Source organism: Epinephelus lanceolatus, chromosome 17, assembly GCF_041903045.1.
Source record: "Epinephelus lanceolatus isolate andai-2023 chromosome 17, ASM4190304v1, whole genome shotgun sequence".
NCBI lineage: Eukaryota > Metazoa > Chordata > Actinopteri > Perciformes > Serranidae > Epinephelus > Epinephelus lanceolatus.
The window spans coordinates 12,260,086-12,278,488 of record NC_135750.1 but is presented as its reverse complement, the minus strand read 5'-3'; the positions used below and the strand labels follow the sequence as shown (position 1 = coordinate 12,278,488).

The following is an 18,403-nucleotide window of genomic DNA, read 5'->3' as shown; positions in this document are numbered from 1 at the left end:
TGACGCGATGACGTATATAGCGCGCATAGCAACGGGCTGAGATAGAGCAGTCGGACTCGTTGTACTCACCGGTTTCCATTTGCCAAAGTACGGTCTTCTATCTCCCTTCTTCGACCTTCTGCCTCTCTTCTCCTCCTCAACAGACGAAGCATTAGCAGAACAAGGTTGTTGTCGTACTGCTGCTTCAAGAATATAAGAAAAACAAGCCCGAAAAAGGCACTAAGAACGGCGTCGTCAAGCATCTTGTTATCCGGAGCGAGGACTATAGTGTTTTCTTCCGGTAAATATAAACACGTAACATCTGCCCCGCCCCCTATCCAATCAGAAACCTTCCCTGCCCCAAACCTTGCGCAGACCCGAATAAAGGCGATTAAACTGATCTCCCGTGTAAACCCTCATTCGGAATGAATATTTCTCCTGTAAACTACCTGGAAAAACTTTAATTCCGAATGATTTCATTCAGATTTATTTCATTCTGAATGAGAAGCCATCATGTAACCGCACCCAGTATGGCTGTTACATTGCTTCCATCTCCTCACGCTCATCCTGAACATATGTCTTCTCAACTCAGCAGCAAATCATTACAGAAATGAATGTTTGCTCCACCATGCAATTTTTTTCCACCGAATGACTGACATTTTTTGTGATGTTCCAAACCGCGTGTGTGACATTATAAGATGCATACATCATGTAATATAAACTGTGACAACTCTAGTTAGAGTTGTGGCACAAGGCACTGCTAGGATTTGAACCCAGGATCTCCTGTTTACTAGACAGGCGCTTTAACCAACTAAGCCACAGCGCCTTCTTAAATGTAATCTTCTCTAATATTAAAGGGCCAGTCATATCAAAGGTGTTTCTGAACAGATGAAGATTCATGCTGCCATCTAATAAATATAATTTGTTCTTTCTACTCCAGGTTGTGTTGTTAATGTGCTAACTAGCATCTTGAATCCATCCTGTCTGTCTCCTGGTTTCTCTTTTTGAATGACGATCACAGACTACCACCGCCTGGTGGTATGACAAGTTATTTCTTCTCATGCAGGCGCAGAACAGATGTGCTAGATGACCACTGGCTGTAGTCTCTGTGGTGTGTTCAAGTGCAACTTTGTGGCCGAGACACAGGCAACATAAGGCAACGCATCAGTTGGCCTTCGTTTCCATTAGTTCTCTGGTGTCAGTTTGGCGTGTCCGGACCACAGTATGAGGTGCTGTGGCTTAGCTGGTCAAAGCGCCTGTCTAGTAAACAGGAGATCCTGGGTTCAAATCCCAGCAGTGCCTCACCATAGTGGAGGTTGACTCTTCAATGAAGCCTATCACCAAACTTCTTCTCACTACATCCTTCATGAAGATGCAACCAACACCATAATATTAAACAAATGCTTTGGTGGTGGAGAGATCAGGCCACAACAGGTGATTCACACACTTTTTATACGTATCAGGATGCTGATACAAATTGAACTCGTCTTTGCTGGTCTTGATGAATGTGTTGCTCAGGGAGCAAGGGGCTGCCAGGGTGCTGTGGCTTAGTTGGTCAAAGCGCCTGTCTCGTAAACAGGAAATCCTGGGTTCAAATCCCAGCAGTGCCTTGGCTCCCAGCTGGAAATCAGTGCTGATCATTTATAAAATTCAGTTTGCTAACATTTGCTAATTATCAGTAAACAAACGCAAGCCCATATGATGGGAGTGTTATCAGTTCTGAAGGTATCTGGTCATGAACCAAATTACTGGACAGTTAGTTGGTCAAAGCACCTGTCTTGTAAACAGGAGATCCTGGGTTTAAATCCCAGCAGTGCCTAGAGCAAGTGTCCTATTTATCTAAAAAAAAATGATGCTCAAATCCCATTGCAGTCCTGTCACTCCTGACTCCCTCGGTTGTACCCAGTCCTTTCTCCTCACAAAGCTATCTTAAGTACAGTTAATCTCCTCACGCTCATGATTAACATGAGTAACTTTGAACTGACTTCAGCAGCACATCATTATGATGAAAGCGTGTGCTCCAGTGTCACTTGTCTTTTCCCCAAATGCCTGTCTCACAAAAGTGATGTTTTGTTGTTGTTCCCATGCATCTGTGTGACATTACTGGTTGAATGTGAGGTGTTTCAAGGCAGAGATGTGGTCATACTGATGTCAGTTATGGGTCACTTCGAACATCAAAATGGCAGAAGCAAAGTGATGACTCAAGTTAGAATTGTCAATCCAGGCACTGCTGGGATTTGAACCCAGGATCTCCTGTTTACTAGACAGGCGCTTTGACCAACTAAGCCACAGCGCCTCTTATGTTTACTCTTAAAAGAACAAAGGATATTCACTGATTGCAACAGAAATCAACTCTTAAATGGGTTAGGGTTAGAGTTAGTCTGATATTTTGCATCCATGCATCCATCATTCTTCGAAAAGCTTTTCCTCATTTGGTCTTCAGATGATGGTGATGGACAGTGCTAATACTTCAGTCCATAATCTCCCAAATGTGTTTATTTGGGTTGAGATCTGGTAACTGTGAAGGCTCTAGCATATGATACACACCTCTTAAACGTGTGACAGTCCTTCTATAGAACCACATTTTCTTAAAAAAAAATCTGTTTTTATTTTTCAAAATAAGCAATGACTGAAGTTTCTCTTTGTCAATATAAATCAAACATGGACCAAAACAAAAGTCTGTAACAGAGGCGCTGTGGCTTAGTTGGTCAAAGCACCTGTCTTGTAAACAGGAGATCCCGGGTTCAAATCCCAGCAGTGCCTAAACCTATCTCCTCTATACTTTACTGTGATGGAAGGGGTTTAATATCTAGTGTGTACTGGAAACATTGAAGATCACAGTTACTACAGCTCGTCAAGGGAACATTAACATCTGAACCACATTTCATCTCATCCATCTAATTTGTGTTGAAGGAAAAAAAATCAACAATTTGGACCAACTGAAAGGAAGTTATGTATGATACATCCTGTTTGTTAAAAGACAATCAATATAATGTTTTAATCTTTAAAATCTTCCAATGTCAATGATATGATTAGCTCAAAAAAACCATCCATTGAGGCGCTGTGGCTTAGCTGGTCAAAGCGCCTGTCTTGTAAACAGGAGATCCTGGGTTCAAATCCCAGCAGTGCCTGAGAGTATCTCCACCATAACTCACTATGATGGAAGATGTTTAATGTCTATTGTGGAACATGAACATCTGAACCATATTTCATCTAATCCATCTAACAGTTTTTGAGATATTTCAGCCTTGAACAAATCTCCCTTTCCTGAGTGCTACATCATAGGCAACTGGACTTCCTTTAGTTTCTTGAAGATGTTCCACCTCTCATCCAAGAGGCTTCTTCAATTCTAACTGACTGGGGTTATGGGCTTTAAAATCTGTGTGGGTGTGAACCCTTACAGAGTCGTAGAGGTCACATGTGAGTCGTTGACCCATCTGGCCATCATGTGTGTCGTTAGGGATAGATGGGACCAAATGTGAATGGGTGAGAAGTCATCTGGGGAGGGATCTCAGGGCCTTGTTGTAGGTGGGTGATAAGTGGTGTCATAGGCCACCTCCTTTGTTGAACAATGGCCATTCCAATTTGACGCAGAAGGTGTCTTTCACGTCTCTTTCAAACCATCTTTCTTCTCTGGCCAAGATGTGAACATTGCTGTCCTCCATGGAGTGTCCCTTCTCCTTTAGATGTAAATAGACAGCTGATTCTTCACAAGAGGAGCTGGCTCTCCTGTGCTGTGCCAGGCATTTCTGGAGTGGTCATTTAGTGTCCCCTTATGTTAGCCTGGTTCCAGACCATAGACCCCGCCCACTCAACTGAGTAGGCCTGCATCTCTGGTCTGGCATACTGCAATGAATTTCCGATTTATCTCGTCCAAACGATGGAAGGACCAATGAACGCCGGGGGTGGGGGCAGGTCTAGCGATTAGCCAATCAGCGCCACGCTAATGGCGACCGCTACAGATCCTACAAACCACATTAACGATGCTATCGAGGTATTTCGCCACTACTCACATTAATGGAGGATCAAATTAAGGAAGCTGCTAAACTGGATTTAACTGCGATGCAGCTGGGCGTGCACGACGACGGAGACATTTTAAACAGGCAATGCTCACTTGTTTTCGGCACCCCCGAGGCATGGATACTAATGACGTCAGATTCTGGGTGAGTCGTTGATCTCTACTGATTGGTCAGGGAAAAATCAAATTCCCTCCCCCTTGTAAATCGCCTTCAATGGAGGCGATGTCAGACTGAAGGTTCTGGGAGCTTCAGTCTGACACTCAGGCTACCCTAATGTGCCAATCTGTGCATTCCTGACTGCTCTGAACTGCATACACTACATCTCTCTGCTTCTCCCTGGGTGTTTTGTCCTTAGGGTGAGCAGGCTTCTGCCTCAACGTGTTACTGGGTTGAAGTGCACAGGGTTGTTGTGTTTGTTGAAGATCCTTCTGAGTTTCTCAGATACTCGTGCAACATGCAAGCAAGTCCGGTTGCCTAAGATGTAGCACTTAAGATTACCATGAACTGGATGAACCTTCACCAACATCGTCTGACTTTCCACCATCCATCCATCTGTTTACGACCAAGAACCTGCAGAACTAATGGTGTTACAATCAGCCTCAGATGTACTTTGTGTTAACTAGTAATTACCAAATGTTAGCATGCTATAAATTAGCATGTTAGCATTGTCCTGTTGTCAGGATGTGAGGCACTGCTGGGATTTGAACCCAGGATTTCCTGTTTACTAGACAGGCGCTTTGACCAACTAAGCCACAGCGCCTCGATGTACTAAAAGTTCTTTCAGAAATGCATTCACCAAGACCTGCATGTAGTTAAACACTGTGGTGAGCGAAATATGGGAAATGGGGAATCTGGATCAAATACAAAGAGGTGCTGTGGCTTCATCATCGCTAATGTTACAGCAGCGATTAATGGTAGTTCTGTGGAGACAGAATCAGGAGCGACAGGGCCAAGATCAGATTTGAGCCACATTTGCTTGTAATGTGTACATAGCCATAAAGAGGAGATCTAACTGAGGCACTACTGGGATTTGAACCCAGGATATCCTGTTTACTAGACAGGACTTTGACCAACTAAGCCACAGCACCTCTTCATGGGCAACTCAGGCTTCTTATTTCACTTATGTCCCTCACTACGGTGTTCCACTACATGCTGGTCTTGATGAATGTCTTGCTGAAAGAAGTTTGGGTTGCCGAGGCACTGTGGCTTAGTTGGTCAAAGCGCCTGTCTAGTAAACAGGAGATCCTGGGTTCAAATCCCAGCAGTGCCTGACCATAGTGGAGGTTGTTTCTTCATTGAAGGCTGTCACCAAACTTCTCCTCACTGCATCCTTCATGATGATGCAACCAATATCAAACAAATGCTTTGGTGATGGAAAGTACTGAGTGCTCAAATGAGTTGAGATCAGGCCACAACATGTGATACACACACTTCTCATAAATATCAGGATGCTGACACAAATTGAAAATATGGACAGACCAAAAGAAAAAGATAAAACTAACCTTTCTACCATTAATAAAACTGCCCCTAGTTCGTATCACTAGTTCTCTATATGGCTATTTAGCGTAGCCTCGCTCAGGTCGGACACACAGCGGAAGTCAGCAAACCGGAATACGGCACCCGAGGCGGAAGTGATTCTGCTCACCTGCAGCGGCCTGCAGCGATTAAACCACAGAAGAAGGAGCCGTGTTTACAGTGTTATTTGAGTAAGCAGTACGCAACAGGCATTGCTGAACACATAACACCTAACAGTTTTACCAGAGATGTATCTATGAGGACTTGGTTGTACTTTTAATGTCATGGTGGATAACGAAGGAGCATCATCTAAAATTATCTGTGACTGTGACCATGAACACAAATATACAGCAGGCAGTTGTCCTCAGTTTATAAGAAATTCAGAGCTACACCAGAACATTTATGAACAGGTCTTACTTTACTACTAATTTGTGTGTAACATTAGCATGTTAGCATGTTTCCAGTAATTACTTGGACTGACCTAACGTTAGTAGCGTTAGCTTTGCAAGCGAAGGCTGCAGGTAACAGCTTTGCTGTGTTAGGATTATGTTATGTCTTCACTGTGTATCTACACATAAAAGAATACTCTGACGATTTGGGAGTTATGCCCTGTCTCTATCATTTTCATATTGAGACAACATGATCAATATTTTTTTTGTGTCTGTACGTCCAGTGGCTGGGTCTCAGCGTTTAGCATGGTGCTTATAGGGGGTCAGTACGTCCTGCGCTGTGATCCGCGGAGGGACACACCGGTGAGCAGGCACAGACGTAGCTTGTAAACACAACTCAGCTGTTTATTTAGCCTAGCGATATCTCCGGATTTTAGTAGCTGCAATGGACGACTTTGAACGCGATTTTGAAGAGTTTCTTGTAGCGGACACAGACCCAGAGCCATACCTGTTTGAGCCGGAGTACACAGATGAGGAACTCCATGTGTTGGATGCTGAGCGGGCGAGAAGAGAGGCTGAATCCTCCGCTCCCATTTTGCTGCACAGAATGGGACTCGGTGCTACCATCGTTGGGGAGATATATCATCAGGAGGAAAAGCGCCGCAGAGAGTGCATCACAAGGAGTGAAAACTTTGCAGCAATCACTAATCCTGGCGTGACTGAAACTTTTTTTCATGTTCCTAAGATGAACTGGAAAAAACGCCCCAGGCCTGCAGGAGCTGATGGACAGCGAGTAATATCGTCCGTGTCGTGTCTTTGTTTGCTTTTACCGAGTGACCTAGCGTACCTGTCCCAGAGCCAGCTGCAGCTGTTGCTCACCGGTGTATCCCTCCACGCAAGATGTACTGACCCCCTACAAGTGCCATGCTAACCACTGTCTCAATATGAAAATGATAGAGAAAGGGCATAACTCCCAAATCGTCGGAGTATTCTTTTCACATAATAATGCGGACTCAGCAGATGACTTGTTAACTGTTTATTCCTCCTTACACCGAACGTACACAGCTGCTTCTCATTGTTTCCAGTAGCACAACAATGGTTACTACATTACCCAGAATAACTTGAGGCTCACACTACTACGGTAGCCTTAGTACCTCAAAATACACAACAGATTAGATTAGATCGGAACAGAAACACGACAGGAGAATTTACTGAGTAATTTCGCTGTTTCCACTGATTACTTGGACTGACCTGACATTAGTTAATCCTCTCGCTCTCCAAAACAAATGCATGCGGTAATTGCCGGCTGCAGTCGGAATTTTACGACACCAGGCTGTGGGTGTCATACCGCTTCGACCAAAGGGGTGCTATAATCAACGAAAATGAAAAGTTCCGCACAGCTGCTTTAAATAAGAGGCGCTGTGGCTTAGTTGGTCAAAGCACCTGTCTTGTAAACAGGAGATCCTGGGTTCAAATCCCAGCAGTGCCTGAGTGTTAAACGTGATGATGATGATGATGATGATGATGATGATGATGATGATGAAAGCCTCAATACAGCTTGTGATGAAATGAGATTCAGACATGACATTAATGTTCTTCTCAGGATGAATTAACTTGGTGATGTGTCTTTCTTTGTTCAATGTCTTAATGTGCCCATTACGTTGTAATTACCAAATGTTAGCATGCTATAAATCAGCATATTTGCATTGTCCTGTTGCCAGGATGTGAGGCACTGCTGGGATTTGAACCCAGGATCTCCTGTTTACTAGACAGGCGCTTTGACCAACTAAGCCACAGCGCCTCTTTGTGCTGCAGCCAAAACTTCCTTCAGCAACGATTTCACCAAGGCCTGCATGTAGTTATGGGGCATTTTTCATTGACCATCCTCAATTCACCATATTACAGCACAAACACCAACTTGCTCAGAGAGGCTTACAGTGATCACATTACAGTCCGCAATTTATTGGCCTGATGCATCAATCTTCATCATCATCATACTGTGGCACTGTGGCTTAGCTGGTCAAAATGCCTATCTAGTAAACAGGAGGTCCTGGGTTCAAATCCCAGCAGTGCCTCAATCAGACCACCTCTTATCCAATACACTTCTTACAGCTGTACACCACCAAGCCTTTTATTCTCTACACTACAGCTTCTTAGAGACTACTGTCAATGAATATTCTGCATCAAACCCCAGCACTTCATCAAAGAAAGACAAAATCATCCGTGCCTGGTAAGATTTTAAAGAAATATTTTCTCTACTACGGTCTCCAAGATGGGCCTGCTGAATGACCTTCGGACAACATCTACAAAACAGAATGCTGGCAATGTGGCGCTGTGGCTTAGTTGGTCAAAGTGCCTGTCTTGTAAATAGGAGATCCTGGGTTCAAATCCCAACAATGCCTGATTGTTACAGAGATGGAGTCTTAGATGCCCCAAATTGATGCCAAAAGAAAACAATGATGTTGAAAGCCACAACAAGGCTTGTGATAAAATATGCTTCAGACATTAATGTTCCTCTCAGGATGAATTGTAATAACTTTGGTGATCATCTCCGAATTTCCATGTTCAATTTCTTAATGTGTCCAATACTTTGTTTACAATACCTGTACAACTAATGGTGTTACAATCAGCCTTAGCTGTGCTTTGTGTTAATTAGTAATTACCAAATGTTAGCATGCTATAAATAAACACGTTAGTATTGTCCTGTTGGCAGGATGTGAGGCACTGCTGGGATTTGAACCCAGGATCTCCTGTTTACTAGACAGGCACTTTGACCAACTAAGCCACAGCGCCCCTGTCTGAACCGCACCATAATCTGTTTTTAAATATTCTTACATCAGAGATCACCAACATGTTGGTCTTGGTAATTGCTTTGCTCAACAAACCTTCGGACAGAGGCTGCAAATAAAGGCAGAGGCGCTGTGGCTTAGTTGGTCAAAGCACCTGTCTTGTAAACAGGAGATCCTGGGTTCAAATCCCAGCAGTGCCTTGATCAGATCACCTCATCAATAAAAGAGTTCTTTAGCCTGTTCACCATAAAGATTTTTCTTATATTCTCTAATAACCACATGTAGTTACATTTTTGGCTTCATTTTCAAAACAAAGCAACAGTTTGAGCTTATGTGATTTGGTCCAAATCAAAAATTGGATTGACTGGAACAAAATGATGCATGAGACATCCTGATTATTTTATAAAGGCTGAACCATACTCATTTCACCACACAGCACAAACACCCTCTGGCTGTGGGGCTTATCATAATATGCCAGAATATTACATACACATATTGTGTCCACACAGCAATAGGACACTTTTCATTGGCCATCCTCAATTCACCATATTACAGCACAAACACCTACTTGCTCAGCGAGGCTTACAGTGATCACATGTTACAGTCCGCAATTTATTGGCCTGATGCATCAATCTTCATTATCATCAACATCATCGTTATACCGTGGCACTGTGGCTTAGTTGGTCAAAGTGCCTGTCTAGTAAACAGGAGATCCTGGGTTCAAATCCCAGCAGTGCCTCTATGAAATCACTTCTCACATTAAACATTTCTTAAAGCTGTACACCACCCAGACTTTTTTCTACACTACAGTTAATTTAAGTTTGATGGAGCTTCTAGACACCACTGTCAAAAAATATTCTGCATTAAATCCCAGCAGCTCCTCAAAGAAAAAGTTAGACAAATCATCTGTGCCTGATAAGATTTTAAAGAAATATTCTCCCTACAGTGGTCTGTATGATGGGCCTGCTCAATGACCTTTGCATACCATCTTCAAAAAAGTGGTGGTGATCATCTGAATTTCCATGTTCAATGCCTTAATGTGCCCATTACTTTGTTTAAGACCAAGAACCTGCAGAACTAATGGTGTTACAATCAGCCTCAGATATACTTTGTGTTTATGAGTAATTACCAAATGTTAGCATGCTATAAATGCATGTTAGCATTGCCCTGTTGCCAGGATGTGAGGCACTGCTGGGATTTGAACCCAGAATTTCCTGTTTACTAGACAGGCGCTTTGACCACCTAAGCCACAGCGCCTCAATGTACCAAAAGTCAAAAATGCATTCACCAAGACCTGCATGTAGTTGCGTGACAAGGTGTCTGCTAAGAACGGCCTGGAGTCGTACGCTTTCAACATGAAGTCGACTGTGGAGGATGAAAAACTTGCTGGCAAGATAAGTGAAGACGACAAGCAGAAGATGCCCCAGCGAAATATGGGAAATGTGGAATCTGGATCAAATACAAAGAGGTGCTGTGGCTTAGCTGGTCAAAGCACCTGGTCTTGTAAACTGTAGGTTCTGGATTCAGATCCCAGCAGTGCCTCAATCAGATTACCTCACCTCATTGTGGCTTTGAACTTCTGATGTTTGATAATAAAAACCTGCACAAGTTCTGTCTGACCCAACATGTTTTTACACACTTGCTAATAAAATGTTGAGCCTGGTGAGTTGCCCAATGAAAATTCAGACAGCAGCTGCAACAAAAGTAAGAGGCGCTGTGGCTTAGTTGGTCAAAGCGCCTGTCTAGTAAACAGGAGATCCTGGGTTCAAATCCCAGCAGTGCCTCAATCAGATCACCTCTTATCCAATATATTTCTTACAGCTGTACACCACCCAGACTTTTCTTTCTACACTACATCTTAAGCTTGATGGAGCTTCTTGGAGACCCCTGTCAATGAATATTCTGCATCAAATCCCAGCAGCTCCTCAAAGAAAAAGTTAGACAAATTATCTGTGCCTGATAAGATGTTAAAGAAATATTCTCCCCACGGTGGTCTGTAGAAGGGCCTGCTCAATGACCTTTGAGCATCATCTGCAAAACATGATGATGGGAGTGTGGCGCTGTGGCTTAGTTGGTCAAAGCGCCTGTCTTGTAAACAGGAGATCCTGGGTTCAAATCCCAGCAGTGCCTGATTGTTACAGAGATCGTCCTGGATACACAAAACTGACAGCAAAGAACTATTAGTAATGAAAGTTGAGATATGGTTTGCAATGAAGTGTGATTTAGCTGTCCATGCTCTCCTCATTATGAATTGTAATAACTTTGGTGATCGACTGACTTTCCTGAGTGCTATATCGTAGGCAACTGGACTTGCTTGAGTTTCTAAGTGTACGTTCAAACCAACAGCGACCAGAGCTTCCAAAACGGTGGAAGTCATTCATTTTCAATGAGAGCCCGGCGACTTGGGCGACCTTGTCGTCAGCTGCACGTCTTGGGCGACCAAAGTGTCTGGAGCAGGTCCGGAGACATACGTTTTCTGTCTTCATTGACCAAACATAACTTTCTGTAGGCCAACTATGAGCTTTTTCACTGGACAACAGCAAGCAGCAACTACTCTGTTTTCAAGCCAGTAGTCCGCTTTGTGGCTCCATTAAATTGACAAGCACAATCGAAGGTTCAATGATTCACGTGATGAGCGACTAGAGCGACCAAAGCTGCCACAGATATTTTTGACAGTTGTGCTTTCTCAGAGTCCGCCTCTTTGGAAGCTTCTGGTTTGAATGTACAGTTAAGATGTTTCACCTATCCAAGAGGCTTCTTCAGTTCTAACTGACTGGGGTTGCTGGCTTTAAATTCTGTATGGGTGTGTTGAGGTGGGAGTTGTTAACCCACCTGGCCATCATATTCTGTTAAGTCATCTGAGGACAGATCTCAGGGCTGCATTGGTGGTGTCTTAGTGTTTACTAGTAATTACCAAATGTTAGCATGCTATAAATCAGCATATTAGCATTGTCTTGTTGCCAGGATGCAAGGCACTGCTGGGATTTGAACCCAGGACCTCCTGTTTACTAGACAGGCACTTTTACCAACTAAGCCACAGCGCCTCTTTGTGCTACAGCCAAAAGTTCCTTCAGCAATGCATTCACTAAGACCTGCATGTAGTTATGGGGCATTTTTCATTGACCATCCTCAATTCACCATATTACAGCACAAACACCAACTTGCTCAGAGAGGCTTACAGTGATCACATTACAGTCCGCAATTTATTGGCCTGATGCATCAATCTTCATCATCAACATCATCATCATCATACTGTGGCGCTGTGGCTTAGCTGGTCAAAGCGCCTGTCTAATAATCAGGAGGTCCTGGGTTCAAATCCCAGCTGTGCCTCAATCAGATCTCCTCTCCAATAAAAGAGTTCTTCAGCATAGAGATTTTTCTTATATTCTCTAATAACCACATGTAGTTACATTTTTGGCTTCATTTTCAAAACAAAGCAACAGTTTGAGTTTATGTGATTTGGTCCAAATCAAAAACTGGACTGACTGGAACAAAATGATGCATGAGACATCCTGATTATTTTATAAAGGCTGAACCATACTCATTTCACCACACAGCACAAACACCCTCTGGCTGTGGGGCTTATCATAATATGCCAGAATATTACATACACATATTGTGTCCACACAGCAATGGGACACTTTTCATTGGCCATCCTCAATTCACCATATTACAGCACAAACACCTACTTGCTCAAAGAGGCTTACAGTGATCACGTTACAGTCCGCAATTTATTGGCCTGATGCATCAATCTTCATCATCATCAACATCATCGTTATACTGTGGCGCTGTGGCTTAGTTGGTCAAAGCGCCTGTCTAGTAAACAGGAGATCCTGGGTTCAAATCCCAGCAGTGCCTCAATCAGACCACCTCTCATACAAAGCAATTCTTACAGCTGTACACCACCCAGACTTTTTTTCTACACTACAGCTAATTTAAGTTTGATGGAGCTTCTTGGAGACCCCTGTCAATGAATATTATGCATCAAATCCCAGCAGCTCCTCAAAGAAAAAGTTAGTGCCTGATGGGCGTGCTCAATGACCTTTGCACAACATCTGCAAAACAGGACAGCACAGCTTAGCTGGTCAAAGTGCCTGTCTTGTAAGCAGGAGATCCTGGGTTCAAATCCCAGCAGTGCCTGAGAGTATCTCCACCATACCTCACTGTGATGGAAGGGTTTAATGTCTAGTGTGTATTGAGGATCAAAGTTACTATAACTCCTAAAGGGAACATAAACATCTGAACCACATCCATCCAATAGTTGTTGAGATATTTCAGCTTGGAACACATCTGGCTTTCCTGAGTGCTACATCATCTGCAACTTGACTTCCTTAATTTTGCTGAAGATGTTCCACCTCTTATCTAAGAAGCTTCTGTAGGTCTAACTGACTGGAGTTGCAGGCGCTGAGGTCACATGGCCATCGTGTGTTGTTACGGTTAGATGGGACCAGGGGCCGGTATCACGAAGCGAGATCAACCTTTCCTGGGTTACCCAGACCTATCCTGGGTTGACTAACCCTAACAATGGCAATCAGGATAATTGGTATCACGACGTTGGATATCAACTCGGTAACTCAACCCAGGGTTGCTTTATCAAGAACCGTGAACGCGCACGCAGCGGACCAATCACAATCATGAGAGAAGCGCAGTGTCACTGAGCGTCACTGAGCTTCCTCACAGAGCGCCATATGTGAGGAAAAAAAAGTATTTCTTGTGAGGATCAGAGATTAATTCTACTAAAATATGAGAAGGAGAAAAGCAACATTACAGAAAAGGCTAACACCGTGGCAGCTGCAGGAGGAGGAAACATGCGTGGCAACGCATAACAGGATGAATAATGTTTAGTTTTAGTTTAGATTAGTTTATTTGCACATAGGCTAATGTTAAAAACAGACAGTATACAATTTACAAGATTAAAAAAATAAAAGTGCCGGAGAGGTTAGAAGCCACTAAAAGCTTATCAAAGAAATTCCCCTGTCAAAACATCAATGAAATCACATAATAGAGAAGAAAAAAAAACGGGTCAGGAAAGAAGAAATAGAGGAGGAGAGAGGGAAAAATCAAGACAAAACAAGGTAGCAAATAAAATGATATGTAGGTTAAATTACTCATCACTGGTTCAAGTAGCTACAGTACCTGTACCCGTACATCTGACACTGATCACACCCTTGAATCCCATGAAATCAATGCTGCGCAGATGAATTGCGTGTATTACAATTATCGTCTAACATCATTGCGTCTGATAAATTGGTCTTCTTTGTCATAACGTTATATATGCTACAATAAAGCTTAAAGCTGATGCCACAATTAAATCATATCAACACCAAATTGATAGTCTGAATAAAATCATCCTGATATTGAGCTGTGTTAGAAATTAACAGCTGCGCAAAAATATACCTAGTCTCCCTCTTTAAAAAACAAAAAGGAAAATCCCTCAAACACCATGAAGTTTAGACATGATAGGCTACTTTCCACATTTCCAGCAGCAAAGCTGTCAATTAGGCCCATTATCTTTAACAGGGATCATTTCCTCCAACAAAACAAAATGTTGGCACTAATATATTAAGTGTCTGCAAATGATCAGTTTCTTTCTTATGAAGGGGTGGGATAAAATTTCAACTTCTTTCCACTCCTTTTTGAACAGTCTTTTCATTGTCTGTTGTTGTTGCTTTCTTTTTTTTAATGTTCAAAATAAACTTTCAAATCAAAATCAATCAAATTAATTAAACTTCCCGTCATGACTGGGCTGCATTTCTGTCAGCGGAGTCATTTTTGTCCGAACAGCTGATTGGCCAGTGGGTGGTGCTTTTTATAGGATCAGATTCAACCCTGAACTTACCCTGCTCCGGAGCAGGATAGCCGTTCAGAGTAAGTTACCATGGTGATCTACCCCGATAAGAACTGAACCGGCTTCGTGAGACCGAAAACCCAGGGTTAACCCTGAAGTTACCTCGCTAAGACATTAATCCTGCTTCGTGATACAGGTGTGACTTGATGTTAAGTCATCTGGGGAGGGATCCCAGGATTGCATTGTAGGTGGGTGATAAGTGGTTTTGTAGGCCTGCAGACCTGCAGAACTAATGGTGTTACAATCAGCCCCAGATATACTTTGTGTTTATGAGTAATTACCAAATGTTAGCATGCTATAAATTAGCATGTTAGCATTGCCCTGTTGCCAGGATGTGAGGCACTGCTGGGATTTGAACCCAGGTTCTCCTGTTTACTAGACAGGCACTTTGACCAACTAAGCCACAGCGCCTCTTCATGCCAAAAGTTCTTTCAGAAACGCATTCACCACGACCTGCATGTAGTTAAACACTGGTGAGTGAAATATGGGAAATGGGAAATCTGGCTCACATACAAGGAGGCACTGTGGCTTGTAAACAAGAGATCCTGGGTTCAAATCCCAGCAGTGCCTCAATCAGATCACCTCGTTATGGCTTTGAACTTCTGATGTTTGATAATGATTGATCCCAGGCTACAATTATCCACAGCTGTGTGTAATAACAGCTGCTGTTCTGCATTGACTAGTTTTTTGTTTGTTTTATGTAGAGCTCTGATTGAGCCCTGAAGATTCAGGCCCACTGCAGCAGTTTTGGGCTCAAGTCCAATCAAAAACCAGCATTTCTACTGTAAAATTAATACAAATATTTTTTTTAATATTTATTTAACATCTATTTTAAGGTAAGGGCTGTGGGTGCTGGTTGAATTGTGGGTGTGGAAATAAGGCTTGCGTACGTGCACACAGCACCACAACAACCCAGATTTACGAGATTATTGGATTTTAACTTGCTATAAGAAATGTTTTGGATGGAGGTGATACAATTGAGGCACTGCTGGGATTTGAACCCAGGATCTCCTGTTTACTAGACAGGCGCTTTGACCAACTAAGCCACAGCGCCTCTGTCTGGAGGTACTGCACCTCTTCCTGGAGGTACTGTGGCTTAGTTTGAGTTTATTTGATTCAGTCCAAATCAAAAATTGGATTGACTGGAACAAAAGAAGAGACATCCTGATTATTTTATAAAGGCTGAACCATACTCATTTTACCACACAGCACAAACACCCTCTGGCTGTGGGGCTTATCATAATATGCCAAAATATTACATACAGTAATAACGTTACATTCCCCAGTTTATTGGCCTGATGGATTAATCACTGAGGCGCTGTGGCTTAGTTGGTCAAAGCGCCTGTCTTGTAAACAGGAGATCCTGGGTTCAAATCCCAGCAGTGCCTGCTATCAGATCACTTCTTTATGGCTTTGTTCACATTATAAGAAAATGTAGCTCAGATCTTGATTTGATCAATGAATGATGTACTTGTTAGTCAGTTTAAACATGAGCAATATATGAATGAATCATTGATCATTCTTCTGATGTTTGATAATAATAATGATTCAGATTTAACAATATGATGGCTCATAAAACTGTGATGAATTAGTGGTACGGACGCTACAAATATCCACAGCCATGTGAAATAACAGGACATTTAAGAAAAACTGATATGAAAATTCAAAGTAAAGTGAAGCAAATCTATAAAATCTCAAACAAATAAACATCCGTGCCTGTTTACCGGATTTTAATTTTTGAGAAAATATTTTTACACATTGATTATAAAATACTGAACCTGGTGAATTGTCCAATGAAGTTTCAGACAGCGGCTGCAACAACAACTGTGAGGCGCTGTGGCTTAGTTGGTCAAAGCGCCTGTCTAGTAAACAGGAGATCCTGGGTTCAAATCCCAGCAGTGCCTCAATCAGATCACCTCTGATGCAGTATATTTCTTAAAGCTGTACACCACCCAGACTTTTCTTTCTACACTACAGCTGATTTAAGCTTGATGGAGCTTCTCAGAGACCACTGTCAGTGATTATTCTGCAACAAATCCCAGCAGCTCCTCAAAGAAAAAGTTAGACAAATCATCTGTGCCTGGTAAGATTTTAAAGAAATATTCTCACTACAGTGGTCTGTAGAAGGGCCTGCTCAACGAAATTTGGACATCATCTACAAGACATGATGAGGGGAATGTGGCGCTGTGGCTTAGTTGGTCAAAGCACCTGTCTTGTAAACAGGAGATCCTGGGTTCAAATCCCAGCAGTGCCTGGTTGTTACAGAGATCAAGCCTTAGGTCCCAGTTACACCAAACTGATGCTAGAAATAAACAATGTTGAAAGCCACAATGAGGCTTGTGATCTCAGGATGAATTGTAATAAGTTTGGCGATCATCTGACTTTCCATGTTCAATTTCTTAGTTTACGCACATCTTTCCTGCTGCTGGGGAAGCAGAAGAAGACACTTCCAAACAAGCCGCCTTTCACCCCGTCTCTCTCATTCTCTCATTCTCTGTCCATCTCTTGTACACACTCAACCTCTGTTTTAAGGTTCTCCACTATGCTACTCCATTGTTTCATCACTCTTCCTCTCTGTCAGCCTCTTGATTCAGTCCAATGTAACTCCTGCCATTTACACTCAATAGCTGCCAGTCTACTAAGAATAAACCTTGGGGGAAAAAAAGGCATTTGGTGGGAACCCGACATTCCCCAAGCCCTGGGGAATGTTAAGAAATTACAGCCTGGCCCAGGCTCTGGCAGAGATCAAAGCTCTAATGTGGCCGTTGATGTGAAAAATTCCGATTTCTGTGTTAACAATACTCTGAAAAAATCAGATTTGCTTCACATGAGAGCAAAGAAATCAGATCTGGCTGCATTTGCTTGTAATGTGAACATAGCCATAGATCTTTTGCTCTCAAAGTGCACCTGATTGATGCATTTAACTCTTAAAATACATAACATCTTCTGCTGGGGTAGCATGCCCACTCACTGCAGCCTCACAAATCCTGTGGAGAGTTCAGCTGGGAAATGTCTTTGATATGATATTATTAGAGAAGCATGGCTGTACAGAGGCGCTGTGGCTTAGCTGGTCAAAGCGCCTGTCTAGTAAACAGGAGATCCTGGGTTCAAATCCCAGCGGTGCCTCAATCAGATCACTTCATGCATGAAACTCATCATGTTAAAGCTTCCTGTTTGCTGAGTTCAGGAGCACTCAGCCTCCAGATTATTTCATCACACCCGGCTGGATTAGAGTGAACAAATGTTTGTAGAGTTTGACTCACTGAGCTCGAACAATGCGAGGCCTGAACAGACTGCAGAGTGGCCTACTTTCCCTCTGAGCCATTCACACTGACCCACTTTATACACTTCCTATATTCACAGCACATCGATAATCAGTTCTACATGATTTACTGGACGGTCGTCATGGTTAAAGGGTTGGGAGAGTGAAATTCTTTACATTCAGTGATGGAGGCTTGTCCAGAGTTACAATGTGAACCTGGGTTTTATCGAACACACGGACTCAACAGCAGAGACTCTGTGGGTCTGTAACAGTAGAAGAAGAACTGATAAGACCTGTGTGTGTGTGTGTGTGTGTGTGTGTGTGTGTGTGTGTGTGTGTGTGTGACCTTCACAGGCTAAAAACAGCCTTCTGCCTGTCAGCAGCCACAGACGCTCGCTGCCACTCTGCAGGCCTCAGTGTGCTGCTGGTACAATTGTCAGGCTGCTGTCGGAGCCCGGTGCACTCACAAGTACAGCTTGTGGAGGAAGAGGCTCCATGTCTTCAATACATTATGCTTACTCACATTTTTTTCTGCACAACTGGGCTGCAAGAGATGATTATTTTCACTGTTGACTTTTCTCACTTAATAATTGATTAGTTGT

The 18,403-nt window shown here is 42.9% G+C and overlaps 1 protein-coding gene and 27 non-coding genes across 33 annotated transcripts in view; 18 read left to right on the top strand and 10 right to left on the bottom strand.

Annotated features, from left to right (window-relative positions):
- LOC117248067 (LIM domain-binding protein 3-like) overlaps nt 1–18,403 on the bottom strand; it is an 87,166-nt gene that overhangs the window by 51,443 nt on the left and 17,320 nt on the right. The gene's annotated exons all lie outside the window — the stretch shown is intronic.
- Nucleotides 732–805, bottom strand: trnat-agu (transfer RNA threonine (anticodon AGU)). The gene has a single exon. It is a non-coding gene; the product is annotated as a tRNA-Thr (tRNA).
- Nucleotides 1,208–1,281, top strand: trnat-agu (transfer RNA threonine (anticodon AGU)). Its single transcript has one exon. It is a non-coding gene; the product is annotated as a tRNA-Thr (tRNA).
- On the top strand, nt 1,516–1,589 carry trnat-cgu (transfer RNA threonine (anticodon CGU)). The gene has a single exon. It is a non-coding gene; the product is annotated as a tRNA-Thr (tRNA).
- On the bottom strand, nt 2,202–2,275 carry trnat-agu (transfer RNA threonine (anticodon AGU)). The gene has a single exon. It is a non-coding gene; the product is annotated as a tRNA-Thr (tRNA).
- trnat-ugu (transfer RNA threonine (anticodon UGU)) lies at nt 2,669–2,742 on the top strand. Its single transcript has one exon. It is a non-coding gene; the product is annotated as a tRNA-Thr (tRNA).
- trnat-ugu (transfer RNA threonine (anticodon UGU)) lies at nt 3,037–3,110 on the top strand. Its single transcript has one exon. It is a non-coding gene; the product is annotated as a tRNA-Thr (tRNA).
- Nucleotides 4,685–4,758, bottom strand: trnat-agu (transfer RNA threonine (anticodon AGU)). Its single transcript has one exon. It is a non-coding gene; the product is annotated as a tRNA-Thr (tRNA).
- Nucleotides 5,195–5,268, top strand: trnat-agu (transfer RNA threonine (anticodon AGU)). Its single transcript has one exon. It is a non-coding gene; the product is annotated as a tRNA-Thr (tRNA).
- On the top strand, nt 7,318–7,391 carry trnat-ugu (transfer RNA threonine (anticodon UGU)). The gene has a single exon. It is a non-coding gene; the product is annotated as a tRNA-Thr (tRNA).
- trnat-agu (transfer RNA threonine (anticodon AGU)) lies at nt 7,630–7,703 on the bottom strand. Its single transcript has one exon. It is a non-coding gene; the product is annotated as a tRNA-Thr (tRNA).
- trnat-agu (transfer RNA threonine (anticodon AGU)) lies at nt 7,904–7,977 on the top strand. Its single transcript has one exon. It is a non-coding gene; the product is annotated as a tRNA-Thr (tRNA).
- Nucleotides 8,231–8,304, top strand: trnat-ugu (transfer RNA threonine (anticodon UGU)). The gene has a single exon. It is a non-coding gene; the product is annotated as a tRNA-Thr (tRNA).
- trnat-agu (transfer RNA threonine (anticodon AGU)) lies at nt 8,622–8,695 on the bottom strand. Its single transcript has one exon. It is a non-coding gene; the product is annotated as a tRNA-Thr (tRNA).
- trnat-ugu (transfer RNA threonine (anticodon UGU)) lies at nt 8,818–8,891 on the top strand. Its single transcript has one exon. It is a non-coding gene; the product is annotated as a tRNA-Thr (tRNA).
- trnat-agu (transfer RNA threonine (anticodon AGU)) lies at nt 9,357–9,430 on the top strand. The gene has a single exon. It is a non-coding gene; the product is annotated as a tRNA-Thr (tRNA).
- On the bottom strand, nt 9,875–9,948 carry trnat-agu (transfer RNA threonine (anticodon AGU)). The gene has a single exon. It is a non-coding gene; the product is annotated as a tRNA-Thr (tRNA).
- trnat-agu (transfer RNA threonine (anticodon AGU)) lies at nt 10,402–10,475 on the top strand. The gene has a single exon. It is a non-coding gene; the product is annotated as a tRNA-Thr (tRNA).
- trnat-ugu (transfer RNA threonine (anticodon UGU)) lies at nt 10,748–10,821 on the top strand. The gene has a single exon. It is a non-coding gene; the product is annotated as a tRNA-Thr (tRNA).
- Nucleotides 11,662–11,735, bottom strand: trnat-agu (transfer RNA threonine (anticodon AGU)). Its single transcript has one exon. It is a non-coding gene; the product is annotated as a tRNA-Thr (tRNA).
- trnai-aau (transfer RNA isoleucine (anticodon AAU)) lies at nt 11,948–12,021 on the top strand. Its single transcript has one exon. It is a non-coding gene; the product is annotated as a tRNA-Ile (tRNA).
- Nucleotides 12,476–12,549, top strand: trnat-agu (transfer RNA threonine (anticodon AGU)). Its single transcript has one exon. It is a non-coding gene; the product is annotated as a tRNA-Thr (tRNA).
- Nucleotides 14,877–14,950, bottom strand: trnat-agu (transfer RNA threonine (anticodon AGU)). The gene has a single exon. It is a non-coding gene; the product is annotated as a tRNA-Thr (tRNA).
- trnat-agu (transfer RNA threonine (anticodon AGU)) lies at nt 15,520–15,593 on the bottom strand. The gene has a single exon. It is a non-coding gene; the product is annotated as a tRNA-Thr (tRNA).
- On the top strand, nt 15,854–15,927 carry trnat-ugu (transfer RNA threonine (anticodon UGU)). The gene has a single exon. It is a non-coding gene; the product is annotated as a tRNA-Thr (tRNA).
- trnat-agu (transfer RNA threonine (anticodon AGU)) lies at nt 16,370–16,443 on the top strand. The gene has a single exon. It is a non-coding gene; the product is annotated as a tRNA-Thr (tRNA).
- Nucleotides 16,720–16,793, top strand: trnat-ugu (transfer RNA threonine (anticodon UGU)). The gene has a single exon. It is a non-coding gene; the product is annotated as a tRNA-Thr (tRNA).
- trnat-agu (transfer RNA threonine (anticodon AGU)) lies at nt 17,592–17,665 on the top strand. The gene has a single exon. It is a non-coding gene; the product is annotated as a tRNA-Thr (tRNA).